This window comes from Pipistrellus hanaki, assembly GCF_964339955.1.
Source record: "Pipistrellus hanaki genome assembly, chromosome: 12".
NCBI classification, from domain to species: Eukaryota; Metazoa; Chordata; class Mammalia; order Chiroptera; family Vespertilionidae; genus Pipistrellus; species Pipistrellus hanaki.
This window is the reverse complement of record NC_140514.1, coordinates 47,874,705-47,890,795: the sequence shown is the minus strand read 5'-3', so window position 1 is coordinate 47,890,795 and position 16,091 is coordinate 47,874,705. Positions and strand designations below refer to the sequence as shown.

The following is a 16,091-nucleotide window of genomic DNA, read 5'->3' as shown; positions in this document are numbered from 1 at the left end:
CTAATGCCCAGGCCATGTCTTTAGAGCCAGGCCAGGAGAGAAGAGGGAAGGGTCCAGGGCAGCCCCCACTCTGGCTCCCACAGGACCCTGGTCCAGTCCCCTCTGAGTCATTGTTGTCCTGCTCACAGAGCAGTGCTAAGACTCACTGCCTTCAAGATGAATCAGCTCACCACCTCGCTGGTCACTTGCCAGGATCTCACTTCTATCCCCGTCTCCCCACTGTTATTTCTCTCTGGAGTCCGAGTTATTCTTCTGTCCTGAAACCGTATTGTCATCATCGGGTGGACAGCTGGCCATTGACCTGCTCCATGTTGGTGGCTCCAAAATGATGTGTTCTATTCCTTTGAGAAGAAGAAATGGAAGGAAGACAATGGGTCTGGACAGCAAGTAGAAATACATGGGGAGGGGTTTCTTTTCTCTAAGTACTTTGAAGTGCTATGTGGATTGGCATGAGGTACTTTTATTTTATTGTTCTCTCTGGATGGTCTTCCTGAAGGTGGTGACTGCATTGTCTGGCTGCTCAGGTACAGAAACAAGAGGGTGAGTGTGCTGTCCTATGTGCCAAGTTGCAAGGTGTTTGTGGTGTTCTGCATTTCTGAGCCTCTCTCACCATGGGAGTCAGGTCTGGCCAGAGGCAAGGACAGCCATGAGTGGCTGTTCCCAGGGCTTCCTGACAGCCCTCCTCTGTCCGACCTCTACCCCTTTGGTCTGTGCTCATTGCCATCTGAATCCACAAGCCAGAGGAGGCTGGAGCCCTGAGTCACTGTGTGGAGAGGACAAGCTTTGGTGGCTCCCTGGCCCACGTCACGGTACACAGGAGCAAGATTTTACTGGGTTCAGACACTGAAATATCCTTCATGACAGCCCACATTATTGCCCTAATGTCTCAGTCTTTGACGAACAATTAGACCCTCCCTGACTGGACCACAAAGTAAAGTGTCAGACCTTTGATGAGCGATGCTCTGTCTCTCACCTTCGGTTAACGCCCTAAAAATGGGGATGTGTTGATTTCACTCACCAGCATTACTTTTTTTCGTCTTCCAGTAAAGTTGACAGATAAATTGGAGCCATCTCTGGAAGGAGAGAGCATATGAAGACAAGGTATTATTATTATTATTACCTTAATTTGAGCACCATGCTGCCGAGTACACACAGAAAAATTGTTTACCCTCCCTGACCTTTAACAGAGCATATGTGTCGTTTCTGCAGTTGCGATCTGTAGATGATTAAAAAGCACGTTCTTCCAATGAAATCACTGCCTTCCTTCATCCTTGTCCTTGGGTAGCGTCTCTCAACCCAACCAAGACACCGAGAAGTGAATCTGCTCTGTGGACAGGACCCTGGCCCAGCGATCCTGGAATGGCACAACACGCCCATCCTTGTCACTTGGGGGATGTGGTTAATGAAGCAGAAGGTCACTGTGGGAGGACTGTGCTGCCCATGTTGTGTTTGTGAGAAGGTTAAAAGGTTTGGAAGCTCCTTTAAGAAACCATGTGGTACAGTGAAGGAGCTGTTCCCACTAGTGATCACATAAGAAGTGGCTGAGACACAGCAGCTTATTAAAGGCTGAGGAAAGCCTGTGATGGGATGAGAACGTAGCTGTGGAGGTCACTGGTCTGGTGGTTGACTCACAACCCCACTGACTCCCAGTTCCCCTCAGCAATTCCTTATACTCAGCCCGGGCCCCAGCTGGACTTTCTGGGCCCTAATCTCTGAGACAAGAAAACCAAATCTTGGTCACCCCTTTTATCCTTTAAACTAAAAAAAAATGTAATTGTGGATTCACATTATTTGTAAGAGATAATGCAGATGTGGCTCAGCTTATCTAACCCGGTTTTTCTCAATAATATCTTATAAAAGCTCACAACCAGATTATTGGCTTTGACCCAACCACCCAGTAAGGACAAGCTTCCTGATTCCCTTTGTGCACTTTTTCTTGTGTGAGTGTTGAGCCCTGTGCTCTTTTATCACGTGCATTCGCCAAGCGGTCCAGATAGGGAACAGCTCTCTACTAGATTTCCAGCACTGAGGAAACTGCCTTCTATTCTTGTTTTTGTTGGTACATTTTTATCACAGAAAAATATACACAATGAAATTTAACAGTTTAACTGTTTTTCAGTGCGCAGTTCAGTGGTGTTAAGTACATTCATATTGTGGTGCTGCTGTAACCACAATCATCTCCATCACTGTTCTCATTTTCTCCAACTGCAGCTCTGGCCCCACTAAACAACAACACTGCACCCATCCCACCTCTGGTCCCCTCCACCTTACCTGTCTCTATGACTGACAGATCCAAGGACCTCATGTGAGCGGGGTCACACAATATTTGTCTCTGTGACTGGCTTCTTTCACTGAGTCATGTCTTCAGGGTGCATCCAGGTTGTAGCATGTGTCACAATGTGCTATTTTTCTAAATTGAATTTATTGGGGAGAGATTGGTAATGACATTATATAGCTTTCAGGTAAACAGGTCTATAATACATCATTTGTATGTTGAACTGTGTGTCTCACTGCCCTTACCCCTCCCCCCAAGTCAGGTCCCTTCCACCATAATTTATCCTTTCTAAACCCTCTTCTACACACACCCCTTTCTCTCTGAGAATCACCAAACTGCTGTCTGTGTCTTTGAATTCTTTTTTTTGCTTAACACCTTCGCCTTTTTCACCTAGTCCCCCAACCTCCCTCTCCTCTGACAACTGTCAGTCTGTTCTCTATATCGATGATCCTGTTTCTATTTTGATGTAGTTTAATTTGTTCATTAGATTCCACATACAAGTGAAGCCATAAGGAACTTGTATTTCTATGACTGGCTTACTTCCCATCACTGAGCATAATACTCACCAGCTCCATCCGTGCTGTTCCAAAAGGAAAGATTTCCTTTCTGGGTGTGTGGGTGAGTAGTATTCCAATGTGTATAATGTAGCACAGCTTTGTCTCCGCTTATCTGCTGCTGGGCACTTGGGCTGCTGTGAAATCTTCGCTATTGTAAATAATGCTGCAGTGAACAAAGGCGTGCATATATCCTTTCAGATCAGTGCTTCAGATTTCTGCAGAGATATTCTCAGAAGGGAAAATGCTAGGTGGTTTTGATTTTTAATTGTTGAGGAAACTTCATACTGCTTTCCACCTACATACCGCTTTCCACAGTGGTTGCACCAATTTGCATTCCCACGTGGGTTCCCTTTTCTCCACATCCTCACCAGCACTTGTTTATTGATTTATTGATGATAGCCATTCTGACAGATGTGAGGTGATTCCTCACTGTGATGTTGATTTCTATTTCTGTAATGATTAGTGATGCTCAGCATCTTTTTGTTTGTGTAATGGTCATCTGCAGGTCCTCATTGCAGAAGTATCTATTTAGGTACTTTGCCCATTTTTAAATTGGATTGTTTAATTTTTTATAATGTTGAGTTTTATAAGTTCTTTCTAAATTTTGGATATTAAGCCAGCCGTTACCAGCTGTATCATTAGAAAATATGTTCTCCCATTCAGTGGGTTGTCTTTTCATTTTGTTGATGTTTCCTTTGCTGTGCTAAACATTTGTTTGATGTAGTCCCATTTGTGTAGTTTTTCTTTTGCTTCCCTTGTCCAAATAGATATATCAGAATAAAAAATATTGCTATGATTATTGCCTTTATTTTCTTCTAAAATTTTTGTGGTTCAATTTTCACATTCAAGTCTTTAAACCATTCTGACTTTACTCTTCTATAAGGTGTAAGAAGGTAGTCTGCTTCCATTTTTTTTTGTACATATCTTTTCAATTTTCCTAATAACATTGTTTAGTCCATTGTATGTTCTTGAGTCCTCTGTCAAATATTGAACATAAATGCTTAGGTTTATTTTTGTTCTTTTTATTCTGTCCAATGACCTATATGTCTGTTTTATGCCAGTACCATGCTATATTTATTACTCTGGTCTTGTAATATAGTTTGATCAGGTAGCATGATTCCTCCAACTTTGTTCTTCTTTCTCAAGATAACTGTGGCTCCTGGTTTGATTTTGTTTGATTTGTGTGTGTGTGTGTGTGTGTGTGTGTGTGTGTGTTGGCATTTTTTTCCCCCTTAAGATACCAATTAAATCCATTAGATCTAGTGTGTTATTTAAGGCCACTCTTCCTTCTTGATTTTCTGTCTGGAGGATCATTCCATTGATGCCAAGGGGATGTTAAAATCCCCTACTCTGACTGCATTATTATTGGTCTCTCCATTTATGTACATCACAACTTCATTTACACATTTAGGTGCTCTTCTGTTGGGAAAATACATGTATCCAAGGCTTTATTTTCTTGTGGGATTGCTCCCTTTCACATTATGTGGTGTCTTTCTTTATCCCTCAATATAGTATTTTTAACACCTATTTTGTTAGCTATAGGTATTTCCTCCCAGCTTTTTTTTTAAATTTTCATTTGCATGAAATATGTTTTGCCATCTCCTTACTGTTTGTATATCTTGCATTCTGAGGAAGATCTCTTGTTTACTGCATATATATGGTTCTTGTTTTCTTGTCTATTCAGCTACCAGGTCTTCTAATTGCAGCAGTTAAGCCACTCACATTTAAAGTGATTATTCATACATAAGTTCATAGATAAGTTTTATTCTTTCTACTCCGTTTCCCTTTAATTCCTTCCATACAGTTCTTATATTGATGGTTTGGTGGTAAGGCACTTCTTTTGCTTTTTCTTATCTGGGAAGCTCTATATTTCTCCATCAATTTTAAATGACAGTCTTGCTGGGTAAAGAAGTCTTGGTTGAAGGCCCTAGCTTTTCATTGCTCTGAATATATTGTGGTAATCCCTACTGGCCTGGTCTGTTTCTGTAGATAAATAAGCTGGCAATCTTATGGGAGCTCCCTTGCAGGTAATTGACTGTCTTTCTATGTTGTTTTAAGATGCCCTGTCTTTTAATTTTTGTCTTTTTAATTGTGATTTGTTTTGGCCTTTTTGGGTTCATCTCATTTTGGACTCAGCTTCCTGGACTTGTGTATCTTTTCCTTCACCAGGGTAGAGAAGTGTTCAGTCATTATTTCCTTTAAGAGGCTGCAGTCCCTTAATCTTTCTCCTTCTCCTACTCCTTTAATGTGAATGTTGCTATGCTTCCTGTTGTCCCCAAAGTCCCTCATTTTTAAAACTTTTTTTTTTTTTGTTGCTACTTTTGTCCTCTACAACTTTATGTCTTCCAAATCACTAATTTGATTCTCTGCCTCATCCAACTATTTATTTCCTCTAGTGTATTCTTCATTTCAGAGATTGTAGTCTACTTCTGACAGGATCTTTTATGTTGCTTAAGTGTGTGTTGGTTCTTTTAAAAAAAATTTTTTTTAATGCTTATTATCAGTTTTCCAGGTCCCACTGATTTCATTTATTCTTCAACTAACTGATATTAACATCCTTAAAACCATTTTTTAAAAGATCTTGCATCTGGTATATCGCTTGCCTTCACTTCATTGAGCATTTTTTTTCTGTGTGTATCTCCTGTTCTTGAAATCGGGGCATGTGTCTTTGTCTTTACTTTTTGGATGCCTCTGTGTGTTTGTTTCTGTGTATGAGAATCCACGTGTGGGTAGTGTTGCTTTGTGTAGCAGGTGTCCCGTGGAACCCAGTGGCAGAGTCTTCTTGATCACCTGAGCTGAGTGCCCCAGGGATGTCCCCTGTGTGTGTTACGTGAATCTTCCTGTGGTGGTTGATTCTCGATTACCATTGGCCCATGCATGTATTGAGTCGATGCTCAGGCAATTTGGCTGTGACCACAGTGGACCCTGCCTACAGGGTATGAGCTGCTGACAGGTGTTGACCACGTGGAGCAGCAGGGTCTGGTGCTTGCTTAGATGTCTCTTTGGATATGGTGCTTCTGAGGCTGGCCCCTGGGAGTGTTGGTCCTTGGGCATCCTGGGAGGGACTCTGGTGCTGACCAATGTCAGATGCTTTATGTGACTGGCCCAGGGCAATCTATTTGGATTTACAAAGCAAGTCACATTTTGTGACAGCCACTGCTGAGGCTGAGTGAGCTCAGGAAGGTCCAAGCAGGGCACCCAAGCTGGCTTTTACCAGCACTGAGCCCGGGGACAGGTCACCAAAAGTTTCAGAGCACCCCGTGGTCTTCCTCTCTGTCTGCCTCCATCTGCTGGGTGCCTGTGAGCCTCAGTCAATGACAGAGCCTCTGCAAGTACTCAAGTTGCAGGAGGACGGTTCTCAGGGAGTTCCCAGGTTGAGCTGAGTATGTTCACCAGATTGATGCAGGTTCAAGCTCAGTGTCAGTGTTGGGTCTGAGGCGACTCAGCAAATGTCCCAGGGTACACCAGGTCCAGGTGTACCTGAGGTTCTGAGGATTCTCAAAGGCCAGAGTGCTGCTTCCTGTTGTGGATGATCCTAGATCCCCTGGGAGGAGAGCCAGAGCATGGTGTGATCCTGCAGGTGTGATCCCGTCATCATGTAGTGAAAAGCAGAGTCCCCTCATGCTTGGCGGATTTTAGCAGCCATCCCTTCATTTCCCGAGAGAACTGCAGCTCTCCATACCTTCCCACCACAGGCATGCTCACTGGCTTCCAGGCAGCACTGTTCTGCCTTCTTTCCTGAAGGCTGGTGAGCCAGGCTGGCTGGAGTGTAGGGAAGGGAGGATAGAGGTCCCTTTGGTGGGTTGAAATGCTACTAGGACCTTTAAGGCTTAAATTTATTTTTTCTGTGTCTGCTCCCACTCTAGACCTAAGCAGCCAAAGTAGTGCTTAGCTCGGTCTCATGGAAGCACAGTTCTGCCTTGCACCAGGCCCCATGTCACCAGATCAGTGCAGGGAGCAACTGGAGGAAGAAGACAGGGCATTCCTCTCCCAGCGGTGCAACACCGTCGCAGGCATGATGCCGCCTGGAGAGCTACCACAGCTGGAGTGAGCGCTGAAGGCTTTTAGGCACAGAGCGAAATGATCTCCTATCTTTTCAAGATCACTCTGATTTGCACTTTTATTTTACTTAAAATTGTTTTACTAATTTAATTTTTTTCAATTAAAGAGAACATTCAATATTAGTTTCAAGTGTACAAAATATTGGTTAGACATTCATATAACATATAAAGTGATCACCTGATAAGTCTAGCATGAAGTATCATTTAAAAGGTTATTAATCCTATTCATGAGGGCTCCAACCTCATAACCTAATCAACCTCAAAGTTACAGCTTTTATTTATTTTTAATCAAACTTATTTTGTAGACATTCATTAATAAAATTGCATAGGTCAAGTATGCAATTTCATAATGCATCATCTGTGTACTGTACTGTGTGCTCACTGCCTTCAAGTCTCCTTCCATCACCATTTATCCCCTTTATGCTCACTTTTCCCTCTTTCAACCCCACACTCCGTAACCCTACCCCCCATCCCCCACATTTCACCCCCAACTGACACCCCACAACCCACACCCTCCAGCTCCCAATGCCCACAATTACACCACCCCACCCCCATACTTACCATCCACCTCCACCCCCACCCTCCATCCTACTTCCCAAACTCTGCACCACCCAGTTTCAACCCCCACCCCCATGTCCCTACCACCAGTCCCCACCCCCCACTTCCCACCCCCCTTCCCCTTCCCCTGCTTGTAATTTGACATTTGAAATGATATTTGAGATGTGTCTTGAGGGCTCAGGTAGGATTCAGACAGATGAAGAGGGTGAGAATGTGCTTCAGGTACAGAGAGTGGACACTCAGCCTGGAGGCAGGAGAGATGAAGACTGGAGAGACCAGAGCATATGCCCCTCAGGTGCCTGTGAGTGAGGGGTCAGGGCAGGGAAAGAGAAGACCCTTCATGGAGGGAAAAGGCAGAGGGAAAGGGGAGCAACCACAGAGCAAGGGAGAAAGGGGGCCCCCATGGGAAGACAGGCAGGAGGACAGGGGACCAGGGAAAGGGGAAGGGCTGAGGAACAAGGGCTCCGCCATGGGAAAACAGGGGATTCTCCATGGAGGGGTGTTTCCCCTGTTACCTATCTCTACTCCCATGTACCCCCTTCCCTGGCCCCTCCATGGATGGTGCCCTGAGCCCACTCTCCTGCTCAGACCATGTGGGGTCTTTTTTCCTTCCTGCCCTCCGACCATCATGGAGGATGCCTTCTACCCCCTGCCCTGCCATCTACTTAAGGACCTGAGCCTAAGTCCTCGCTGCCTCAAAGTAGGGCTCCCTCCTCCCCCTCCCCAGCCTCTCCTCTGCATGGAGGGTTCCCTTTACCCCTTGCCCTGCCATCTATTTAAGGACATGAGCCTAAGTCCTCGCTGTCTCAAAGTAGGATTCCCTATCTCCCAGCCTCTCCTCTCCATGAAGGGTTCTCCGTTCCTTTTCCTCAATGCCTTGTCCCCTGCATGTAGGGTTCTGTCTCCTCCCCACCCTTCTCCCTCAAAGTGAGGTTCCCTGTCCCCTGTCCTGCCCCATCCATGGAGGGTACCTTCTCCTCCCTGCCCCTCCCCGTCAAAGTTAGGATCCCTGTCCCCCTGCCCTGCCCCCTTCATGGGTAGTTCTGTCTCCTCTCTGGCCTGCTCTAAGTGGGTTCCCTCTCCTCCTGACCTGTCCCCTGCATTGAGGGTTTACTGTCCAACTGCCCTGCCCCTCCATAAAGGGTTCCTTGTTTCCATTCTCCCTGCCTGCCTGCCCCTCTAACTGGGTTTCCCTATCCTCCTTCTCTTTCCTCGGCATGGAGGGTTTCCTGCCCCCACTATCCTGTCCCTTCAAGTGGGGTTCGCTGTCCCCCAGCTCTGACCCCTCTCTGAAGGATTGCCTGCCCACACTTCCTGCTTGGAGGGTTCCCTGTCCCCCTGCCCTGTCCCCTCTATGGAAGGTCCCCTCTCCTCCCTGTCCTGCCCCATCCATGGAGGGAACCCTCTTCTTCCTGCCCCTTTCCCCTCAAAGTTACTATCCCTGTCCCCCTACCCTGCCCCCTTCTGTCTCCTCTCTGGCCTGATCTCTCAAGGTGGGTTCCCTTTCCTCCTGACCTCCCCCCTGCATTGAGGGTTCCAGGTCCACCTGCCCTGCCCCCTCCATAAAGGGTTCCTTGTTTCCGTTCTCCTCCCTGCCTGCCCCCTCTAACTGGGTTTCCCTTTCCTCCTGCCTTCCCCGCTGCATGGAGGGTTACCTGTCCTCCTGCCTTGCCCTCTCCATGGAGTGTTCCCTGTCCGCATGCCCTGCCCCCTCCCAGGAGGGTTCCCTGTCCCCCTGCCCTGTACCCTCCATGGAGATTCCCTTCTCCTCCCAGCCCAGCCCCCTCCATGGAGGGTGCTCTCTTCTCCCTGCCCTTCCCCCTCCATGGAAGGTCCCCTTCCTCCCTGCCCTGCTCCCTCAGTGGAGGGTTCCCATCCCTCTACCCTGCACCTTCCATGGAGGATCCCCTCTCCTCCCTGCCACGACTCCTCCATGGAGGGTCCCCTCTTCTCCCTGCCCTGCCCCCTCCATGGAGGGTCCCCTACCTCCATGCCCTCTCCATGGAGGTTTCCCATCTCCCTGGCCTTCCCCTCCATGGAGAGTCCCCTCTCCTCCCTGCCCTTTTCTCCCATCCCTCTACCCTGCCCCCTCCATGGAGGGTCCACTCTCCTCCCTGCTATGACTCCTCCATGGAGGGTCCCCTCTTTTTCCTGCCCTGGCCCCTCCATGGAGGATGCCCTCTCCTCCCTGGACTAACCCCCTCCATGGAGGTTCCCCATCTCCTTGGCCTTCCTCCTCCATGGAGGGTCCTCTCTCCTCCCTGCCCTGGCTTCTCCTTGGAGGGTTCCCATCCCTCTACCCTGCACCCTCCATGGAGGATCCCCTCTCCTCCTTGCCAAGTCCTTTCCATGGAGGGTCCCCATTACCTCTGTCCTCCGTCCTCCATGGAGTTTCCACTCTCCTCCAAGCCCTATTCCCTCCATGGAGGGTGCCCTCTCCTATTCTCCCTGCCCACTTCCGGGATGGTCACCTCTCCTCTGATACTCTCCCCTCCAGGAAGTGTCCCCGTACTCCTTGCCGTGTCCCTTCTATGGAGGATTCTCATCCCCTACCCTTCCCCTCCATGGAGGGTTCCTCCTGCTACAATCTCCTCTCCATGGAAGGTCCCCTCTTCTCCCTGTCCTGGCCCCTCCATGGAGGCTTCCCATCTCCCTATCCTGCCACCTCCATGGAGGATCCCCTTTCCTCCGTGCCCTGTCCCCTCTCCTCCCTGCCCTGTCCCCTCTCCTCCCTGCCCTGTCTCCTGCATGGAGGGTCCCCTCTCCTCCTTGCCCTGTCCCCTCTCCTCCCTGCCCTGTCTCCTCCATGGAGGGTCCCCTCTCCTTCCTGCTCTCACCCTTCAATGGAGGGTTCCCAACCCTTATCCTGTCACCTCCTTGGAGGGTCCCCTCTCCTCCTTGCCCTCACCCTCAATGGAGGGTTCCCATCCTTTACCCTGTCTCCTCCATGGAGGGTCCCCTCTCCTCCCTGCCCTCACCCCTCAATGGAGGGTTCCCAACCCTTATCCTGTCACCTCCTTGGAGGGTCCCCTCTCCTCCTTGCCCTCACCCTCAATGGAGGGTTCCCATCCTTTACCCTGTCTCCTCCATGGAGGGTCCCCTCTCCTCCCTGCCCTCACCCCTCAATGGAGGGTTCCCATCCTTTACCCTGTCTCCTCCATGGAGGGTCCCCTCTCCACCCTGTCCTCACCCCTCAATGAAGGGTTCCCATCCCCTTCCCTGTCCCCTCCATGGAGGGTCCCTCTCCTCCCTGCCCTCACCTCTCAATGGAGGGTTCCCATCCCCTTCCCTGTCCCCTCCATGGAGGGTCCCCTCTCCACCCTGTCCTCACCCCTCAATGGAGGGTTCCCATCCCCTTCCCTGTCCCCTCCATGGAGGGTCCCTCTCCTCCCTGCCCTCACCTCTCAATGGAGGGTTCCCATCCCCTTCCCTGTCCCCTCCATGGAGGGTCCTCTCTCTTCCCTGCCCTCACCCCTCAATGGAGGGTTCCCATCCCCTTCCCTGACCCCTCCATGGAGGGTACCTTCTCCTCCCTTACCCAACCAATCCCTCCATGGAGGATTCACTGCCTCCCCTGCCCTGACCCCTCCATGGAAGGTCCCCTCTCCGCCTGCCTTGGTCCCTCCATGCTGGGTCTTCTGTTTCCCTGCCCTGTCCCGTCACTCACAGGCTCTGAGAGGTATGTACTCTGGTCCCCAGTGTTCATCTCTCCTGCCTCCATTCTGTGTCCACTGTCTGTACCTGAAGCACATCTCACCGTCTTCATCTGCCTAAATCCTGCCTGGCTCTCAGGACACATGTCAAATATCATTTCAAATGTCAAATCACCGAGTCTTCTTTAAAAACATAAATCTTATGACCCTTTCTAATGCCTAAAAGCCTTCATGCTGTGACAGAATTTTCAACCCACACTGTGGCTTTTTCTTTGCTCCCCCTTCCCGCTACTGTATCCATCCAGCCTGGCTGTCCTTGCTCAGGGGCACTGGCTCTCCTTTTGGGGTGGCTTCCCCAGGTCTCCAAGCCAGCTCTGTCTCAACAGCTAGGCCTAAGTTTAAATATCTTGGGGAACTCTTCCCTGAGCCTGATGGGGATTCACAGTGCTGGGGAGCCCCTTTATAGCCCTATGGGGTACACATGGCAATAGGTCACAGAACTAACAGAGGTCAGAATGGAAAGATAGCTCATAGAGGTAACCTAGCAACCCTTTGAGGTCAGCCAGGTGGGCCAACCTCCTAAGTTTTTCTTGTGTTGTTGTTGTTCAAAGTCAGTGAATAAACTTTTATTGATACCAACACACCCCAGGCCCTCTTCAGAAAGCACTGGAGGTGTTTCTCACCCAGAGGTTGTGGCCCTCAGTGACCAGGGGTTCTTTAAAGTGACAATTCGGTAATAGGTTGGTTAGAGGAGCACGAGGGACTCAACTTGGCTGACTGGCTTTGAGGCTGGAGGCAGGGACCAAAGGTCAAGTATTTTTGTGAGAAGGAAGCTGGCAGTGACTTTGGCAGGGACACAGAAGGGAACTGTCCCACAAGGAATGGATTCTGCCAGCTCCCCAGGACCAGGCCTCCCCAGAGCCTCTTTGGAGGAGCACTGCCCAATGAACTGCCTCGGGTTTCTGACCCACACGACCTGGGATCCCACACTTTGTCGTTTGAGCCACTGTGTTTGATGTCAATGGTTAGGAGACCAATAGAAATCCTTGCAGTCTCTGTAGCTCCCTAGTCACATAAGCCAAGTCTGTTTTCCTCATGGCCCTTCTTGTGTCCTAAAATCAAGCGTTGCTTTGGTTCTTGTTCATTCGCTCAGGCGTCTGTCTCCCAGCCCCTCTCAGCACCTGAAAGGTGACCTGTGAAGGCTCCGCCCCCGAGACCCAGGTAGAAGGCCCACACTTGTTGAATGAATTTCTGAGCAAAGAGCTCTTTTCTGATTTCATAAATTTTGTATATGTAATAAATGTGATTCATTAACATGCACATACATATGATATCTTATACCTCTCTAGGACATCCCACATAGATTCATGGATTTTTTAAAATCTTATTTATTTATTTATTTATTTATTTTTTGTGAAAATCCGTGTCTCCATTTTTTGTTCAGAAATGCAGTAGCTGCTTTGTGAACTGCCTCTGGAGGGAGAGGTTCCTGGCTGCATAATAAATAATCACATTTATTACAAATCTAGGCTGTGCCTCCTGTCATTCCCAGGCCAGCCCTTTGGCCTCTGGGGGCCTGTTGACCCATGATGGGCCTGACACCTCATCTCGTGTTCCCCAGCCTGGTGTTGCTTCCTGCGTTGGGCACACAGTAACACAGAAACCCACACCTGAAACCTATATGTTCACATTGACCAATGTCACCCCAATGGATTTAATAAATAAAAAAATATATATTTAAAAATCACACATTAGTTATTTTGCAGATTGAATCTGGTTCAGGGAGATGAAATGACTGCTCGGAGGTCCCCCAATACATCCATGGTCTGAAGCCCAGCACTTTCTTGTCTTTCTCCCATTAAACTTCAAAAGTGCTGCCTTTTAAAAATCCAAAGAAGCTAAAAAACAAACAAAGAAACAAAACAAAAACAGCAGGAAGATTCAAATCTCCTTTTGAAAGAAAACTTTAAATCAGCAGAGTGGAACATCTACTCTATCAATGGTTCTGAACAGATCTTTTCAGTACTAGATCTGCCTCCCAGAATGCTGCTAGGCCTTTGCTAGGACCAGAGTCCCAGTTGCTGAGTAAGAATTCAGCGATTACATTTAAATTTTTTTTTCTTAAGAAATATACACACATTCTGAAGTTTACTTTTATCACCAGACTAGTGACCCAGTGCATAAAATTCATGCATGGAGGATGGGTCCCTCAGCCCAGCCTGCACCCTCTCCAATCTGGGACCACTTGAGGGAGGTCTGACTGTTCGATGCAGTCAGACTTCCTCTCACAATCCAGGACTGCTGGCTCCTAACTGCTCGCCTGTCTGCCTTCCTGATTGCCCCTAACTGCTTCTGCCTGACAGCCTGATCACCCCCTAACCACCATTGATGCCTAACTGCTTCCCTGCCAGCCTGTTTGCCTCTAACTGCCCTCTCCTGCAGGCCTGGTCCCTCCCATTTGCCCTCCCCTGTTGGCCATCTTGTGGCAGCCTTCTTGTGTCCACATGGGGAAGCCATCTTTGACCACATGGGAGCAGTAATCATGTGTGTTGGAGTGGGTCAATTTGCATATTACTCTTTAATTAGATAGAATAGAGGCCTGGTGCATGGGTGGCCAGTTGGTTTGCCTTGAGGGGTGTCCCAGATCAGGGTGGGGATTCCCTTGGGATATAGGGCAGCCTGGGCGAGGGGCCTATGGTGGTTTGCAGGCCAGCCACGCCCCCAGTGACCCAAGCGAAGGCCCTGGGGTCTGAGATTTATTTATCTTATGTAATTGAAACTTTGTAACCTTGAGTGGAAGCCTACGCCAGTCAGGGTGTGCAGAAAGCTTGGCTTCTTCCATTACCAGGGAAACCCAAGCCTCCTGCTCATTCTGTGGCCACAGCCATCTTGGTTGGGTTAATTCGCATACTCTCTCCTGATTGGCTGGTGGGCATGGTGTGGAGGTGTAGCAGAGGTATGGTCAATTTGCATATTACTGTTTTATTAGATAGGACACTGGGAAGTGTTCTCTCCTCATAAGAGCTTTTATGCTATTCTCACAAGACCCCTGCTCAATATCTGTTGAAAGGAAGCTCAGCTTCTTTTATAGAAATACAACAGCTGAAGCCACAGTGCTATTTTTATAATAAAACATTTCCTTTGGACATTGTAGCTAGGAAGAAAAACCTTTAAGAATAAATGTCAGATATAGTTGCAGTTTTGTATGAATAAAGATAAGTACAGATCAGAGTTGCAAATGTATTCATTATGTTAAATGTGCACAGGAAATATAGCTTGCTTATTTATTTATTTTGTTCTAAATGAACTTTCTCTTGCCCCACCAGAGGATAGAGGGGAGAGGAGCAAAAGAAAGTATTTGGTCATCTGAGTTCAGTCTCATGAACTGATTACTGTCTTTAAATGTACAGTCCCTTCTGCATTGGTGTTATATGGGGATGGGAGGAGGAGCTGTTTTGTTTTCATGGCAACAGGGGCAGAGTCTTTGTATCTCCTATCACCTCTCATGGAGTAGTTAGCCTGGGTCCAGGCCTGGGGTTCTACTCCAAGTTTACCTCTGGAGTTCTACTCACCCAGAGAGGGAGTGAGGACATGCAGCATCTCTCCTGGGTCTCCCTGTCTGCCCCGATAATCCCAGAGGAGCAGTCCTCCACCCTCCAATACTAACCCCAGTGTCTGTAGGTCCCCCTCTCCCCTCTGAGAGTCCTGGCTGCAGAGGAGGGAACAGAGGGCATCTGCAGCTCTCCGTCCTCAATCTCTTTCTTTCTTCCCACAGTTACCAGAGCTCAGAACGTGTTGCTTCTACTTCCTATCCATACAGACCTTCCCTGATGGAAAACTTAAGAACAATTGCAAAACAGGATACAATAGACTTTTCAAGAGTATGTAAGTGTATGCAAAGCATTTGAGAAAACTAATTTCCAAATGCTCCATTTGTTTTAGGTGCTCTTTTCAAATTTGATCTGCCTGAGGAGTCATCTGTGATTTTTTTTTTTCCATCTCACCTTTCACAGTCTCTCCTTTCATTTTAGTAAAGAAAACCATTCATTCCCCACCTCCTCGCAGTAACCTTACCATTGTGCCTGGTAAGACCATAGGAGATGCGAAGACTCTGCCCCTGTTGCCATGGGTGTGACACTCTCCAGCCCTCTCAACCATGAGTGCATGCCAACTAATTGTCCATGAAGCAAACTATCTGAAAAGGAATTCTTAGGTTAATCTGAAGGCAGCAGAAAAAAAAAAAAAAAATGAGAGAGAGAGAGAGAGAGAGAGAGGGAGAGAGAGAGAGAGACTTCAGAGGAAATCAGAGCCTCTGACACCTCCAGTTTCACAAATGTTAAACACAGCCTGATACCTGGCCAAACAGAATAAAATCTCACAATGCTCAAAATAATTGATAAAAGGGGAAGATTGATTATTTTTTTTTGTTAAATAAACATCTGTATAATAAGAAGTAAAAAAACAGAAAAACAAAACACCTAGCTTTCTCCCATAATTCAGGCACTTTACATATATTGTTCTCATCCCACAATGGTCCCCATGTGCCTCCCCTTTAGAAGGCAGAAAACTGAAGTCAGAACTGAAGACAGGAGGCCAGATCCAGCCAATTCGGTTCCCCCAGAGCAAGCTGCCTCCTGTGTCCTCGTCCTCCCTGATGGAGAGTCTGAGCTTCCGTTCGTAAGACACATACTGGTGTCTTCATTAATTCAACCAATTTCCAAAAGCACCAGTGGGAAAAGAATTTTTACGGTTTAGGACTAGCAATAGGGACACAGAAGAGACTTTCATTCAGAGCAATTTGACCATAGGAAATGTTTGACAGAACTGCTTTCAAATAAATGAATGAATGTCACACTGGGCTCAGCATTTAGACAGAGGCAGCTACAGAGAGACTCCAGAGACCCCTCAGCTGCTCTGAAGACATGGGAGCATCCTATGAATGACATTTGCCTTGACAGCTGCCTTGGTGACAAGAATTATGCAGACA

The 16,091-nt window shown here is 47.8% G+C and overlaps 1 long non-coding RNA gene across 1 annotated transcript; it reads right to left on the bottom strand.

The window, feature by feature from the left end:
- Positions 1–238: 238 nt before the first annotated feature.
- LOC311630840 lies at positions 239–1,716 on the bottom strand. The gene is made up of 3 exons (XR_014796467.1): positions 1,179–1,716; positions 1,019–1,073; positions 239–341 (listed from the first exon to the last, which is right to left on the bottom strand). It is a non-coding gene; the product is annotated as an uncharacterized lncRNA (long non-coding RNA).
- Positions 1,717–16,091: the final 14,375 nt, after the last annotated feature.